The sequence below is a fragment of the Rhinichthys klamathensis genome, unplaced genomic scaffold, assembly GCF_029890125.1.
Source record: "Rhinichthys klamathensis goyatoka isolate OS25496 unplaced genomic scaffold, OSU_Roscu_1.1 h1tg000242l_1, whole genome shotgun sequence".
Taxonomy (NCBI): Eukaryota; Metazoa; Chordata; class Actinopteri; order Cypriniformes; family Leuciscidae; genus Rhinichthys; species Rhinichthys klamathensis.
This window is the reverse complement of record NW_026606764.1, coordinates 222685-227075: the sequence shown is the minus strand read 5'-3', so window position 1 is coordinate 227075 and position 4391 is coordinate 222685.

Below are 4391 nucleotides of genomic sequence, written 5' to 3'. Positions count from 1 at the left end.
AGTCATCAGCTTCCAGGAGATGATGTTTTTTTCCAGACATGAATGATAGTGTGATGTATCAGGTGGCTAAGTGTATAGTTTTATTCATAGGAGACATTTTGTTCCATGATTGAGAAAATGAAAATTGCACTGGTGCTTCTGATATCAGGATGGAATTGGTTCCCTATCAGTCAGTCATGTTCGACGTTATGTCAGGGACTGACAAGTTGGGATCTTACCTATCACCTTTGAGTGGTAACAAAACAAGCCAATGGACATTGGCAACTGAGATTTGCATCGCAAACCACTTCCCGTATTCACGGGTATAAAGGCAGTGTGCAAACACTCAAACAATAAGCTTTCGCTTCGGAGCCGATCGTTTCTGAACTGATTCATCTTGACAATCATCGTTTGTTTAGTACACGAAACCAGGGAGAAGTTTTACACAACATGTTGGCGTGACAATGTGTCAGCGGTGGTCACCTTCCTGAGAGAGCTTTGCACACTGTGCAGCTTTCTAAAAGAGTATTGTGCACTCTGTGCAGCCTTGCTAAATGAGTTTGCATGCTATGTAGCAACCTTTCCCCTGTGCGCTTCAGCACTTAAAATAGCTTTTTCCCTAAAAGAGCAAGCGGACAGCGAGTATCTTTTTAAAGACGCCCCTCTGTCCGTCCGTGCATTTCTGGATGTGATCGTTTCCTGTCCTCATCTGACGGCCACGATCGCTGTCTCACATGCCTGAACGAAACGTCAGTCAACGAAACGTGACTGGAATTCGGGCCGGCCAACTCTTGCTTAATCCCAAGACCCCCGCCTGGATACGTGCCCAAAGTTCGCACCACTCCCTTAAGGGACCAGGTGGTGAACTTGCAAGCGCTGCCCCCGGAGGAGGCAGACCCATCCCTTGCGCTGATGTCTCCCGTCTGTGCTTTGTGTTTGTACGTGGACAGCAAGCAGAGCTTCAGAACCTCAGAACAGCTCTGTATCTGCTATGGAGGCCACCAGAAGGGAAAGACTGTCTCTATTCAGAGGTTGGCCCACTGGATAGTGGAAGCCATCATACTGGCATACCAGTTCCAAGGTGATTCGGCTCTACTCAGTGTTGCCTGCACCTAGGCACTGGCCCACTGTGCCTCGCTGGCAGACATCTGTAGAGCTGCGGGCTGTGTGACACCTTTCTTCCACCCCACCAGCTGCGGGGGGATTGAGCGGCTTACACGGGGCGCTGGGAAGATTGTGGCATTTTTATTAGGGATCCCAATTCGTCAGTCACTGACGTAACGTTGAACGTAACTGACTGATAGGGAACATCTGGGTTACTATTGTAACCCCCGTTCCCTGAAGGAGGGAATGGAGACGTTATTATCTCAGACGAGATCTCAATTCGTCATCCTCTGGCGTAACGTCTCCGTTCCCTCCTTCAGGGAATGGGGGTTACATAAGTAACCTAGATGTTCTTCAGATAAAAGGAAAACTTTTTTTTTATATTTTATCAAATTTGATGTGCCTATTTAAATGAACATTACCCCCCAGTTTCACAGACAAGGCTTAAAGCTGCTAAATGTAACTTTTTTTCTAAAATGACACACAGGACACACAATCACACACAGGCAATCCTTTTTTTATTGCCTGTGTGTGAAGGGGTTGTAATCACACATTACAATGATCCACTTGTCGGGTTTTGCTATTACCTCTGAAGGCCAGTATTCCTATTTCTATGTGAAGTCTCCGGGTCGGATTTTCTGCGAAATCCATCGGATGTGACGTGCATGCGCGCTCCCGATCCTCTCTCCTTTGTATATACAGTCTATGCGACGGCACTGCAGCTGACGACATGGAGTCTGATAACACCCAAAGACGACCTGCCTCCAGCACAACACAGACTCCACATAAATATAAAAAAGCAAAACAAAAATGTATCTGCTGAAGCTCGTCAGACCAAACGTGAATCGGATCGACTTAGGACGAAAACACGGATCAACATCGTCAGAGCATTTGAATTATGGAGAGACTTCCGCTTTTTTTATTGTGATAAATTACAAGTTTTCAGATATGCTGAAATAAATAATGGTAAACTGTAATGAAATGGCAAGGTAAACTACAACATACATGAGATATGAAATGAATACAAAAGACTGTTCCAGGATAACAAAAAGTAGGTGCTTTAGGATGTAACTTTTATTTTATGTACTAGATCTACTGTCTAACGTCACTCATCCCACTACTATCATATGGTTTATAATTTTCAGACATGTTCAGTACAGTAATGTTACTTCCTACGATCTTACTGTTACACTGAAATTGTTCAGTCTAGTTCACTAACCATTTTCGTTATCATATTATACATTCACCTATGTTGACATTGCTGCCTGATTGTGAAAGATACACGAATAGTTAGTGAAATGCCTAATGCTAACACCATATGCCGGCTAAATGCAGTCAATGTAACGTTATCATGGTACGAGCATGGAGCATTAGTTCAACGTCAAGCTGATAAAAGTAGCTTATTATTGTAACGTTGCAGTGGGAGTTTACATGAGTTTCCAGCATGTTGTGTGATGCTTTCTCCGGTGTGTTGAAAGTCTCAGTGTGGCCGGTACCATGAGTGCTCGCTCTTGTGTTCGAGCACGCGCAAGAGCATGAGCGCTCTTGTAAAAATTGGTTGCAATCTGAAACATCACCGATAGAGGCCGCTAAAAAATACATATAGCACCTTTAAGCCTAGTCCCAGACTAAAATGCATGTTTGAGCTGTTTTAACCGAAAGCAACTTGCACTTATTTTAAGATATTGTTTTGTCTTAAAGGTGGGGTAAGTCGTTTTTGAAATTATGCTGTTGGCCAATGTTGATGCTTGAAATCAACCCAACAAACCCTTCATTTTCCAGCGATTTCTGAGCTGACTTTCTGAGCTTTTCTCTTTTGTTTTGTGTCTCATTTCTTTTTCTGCAGTCTTTCTGCAGTTCAAATCTCCGTCTTGATCGTTCTCTCTCCTCCGCCGCCATACGCCCCCGAATGCTGATTGGCTACACGTTTGTTGTTTTGTCGGTCCGACTAACTTTCAAACCAACACATTCTCATCCCAAGGCGTCATCTAACTGACACTTTTGACCATGCGTCAACATGCCGACGCACATGGTACCCCTTAAGCGTCAATATGAGACGCTCATCCTCGGGCGTCATCTAACTGACGCTTTTGACCATGCGTCTAAATCCGACGCACATGGCACCCTTTAGCGTCAGTTAGATGACGCTTCCGTTATGGGTAGGTTAAGGTCTGGGGTAGGGTTAGGGTTAGACCACTAGGAGGCGCGTCTCATATTGACGCTTAAGGGGTACCATGTGCGTCGGCATGTTGACGCATGGTCAAAAGCGTCAGTTAGATCAGTGTTTCTCAACCAGTGGGTCGTTGTTCGTTCTATAGGGGGTCGCGAGACTTTCTCTGTGTTAACCTGCACAGCCAATAAGTGGGCTTCACAAAAGGCTCATTGCAACAGGCTACGCTTACATGCAACCAAATCCAAATAATCCGTTAGTAAACGCATTGACGGTTCAATCGGACTAAAAAGCCTTCATGTAAACACCTTAATCGATCCGATTGAGCTCGATCCGAATAAAATTTCAATTCGATTGAAAGGGGTGGTTTATTCCTTTTCTAATCCAACTGGGAGGACATAAACGCTTGATCGGATTGAAAACCGAAACTAAAGGACTGCGCATAGCATAATGATGTATGACGCGCTGAACGAGCTGTTCTTCCTTTTGAGTAAAGTGTCGTATAAATGAGCGTAGCCTACCATCATTCTAAAATTCTCCTTTCACTCAGCGTCTGTGAAGTGGAGCAGGACAACATCCCACCAGTCCTTGTTTCAGACTCTCATTCACAGACGACTGGTTTTGGGTGCTGGGCACAACGGTGCATGCTCATTGTCTCCAAATTATGACCAGCAATGGATAAATATTAAGTCTGCTGTTTAAAACAAATAAAGAACCAATGTAAGAGAATAGTTAGAATGCGCAAACAGCGGGAAACTCTATATTCGTGCAGTGTGCGCATGTCAAAAACATATAATTCGATTTGAATCTTGTGACATATAAACGCGCACATTAACCCTAGCGTTCATGTAAACACTACATTCAGATTCATCAATCGGAATTAATTCAGTCCGATTGAAACAAAAGTTGTGCATGTAAACGTAGGCTAGCCGATCCTCCGACGAATCATAGGCTATTTTCATTGCTTGGATTCAAACCAGAAATGAATATCCACAACTCGCAGATTGTGCAACGAAGTTTCTCTTCCCATTTACTGTAGCACTATACTACCGTAAAACTTCAAATAATAGCCGAGTCCCGAATAGACGCCTGTCTCTTTTACACGCCTGGTGTGGCGACAGGTTTGGGTAAATAAAGG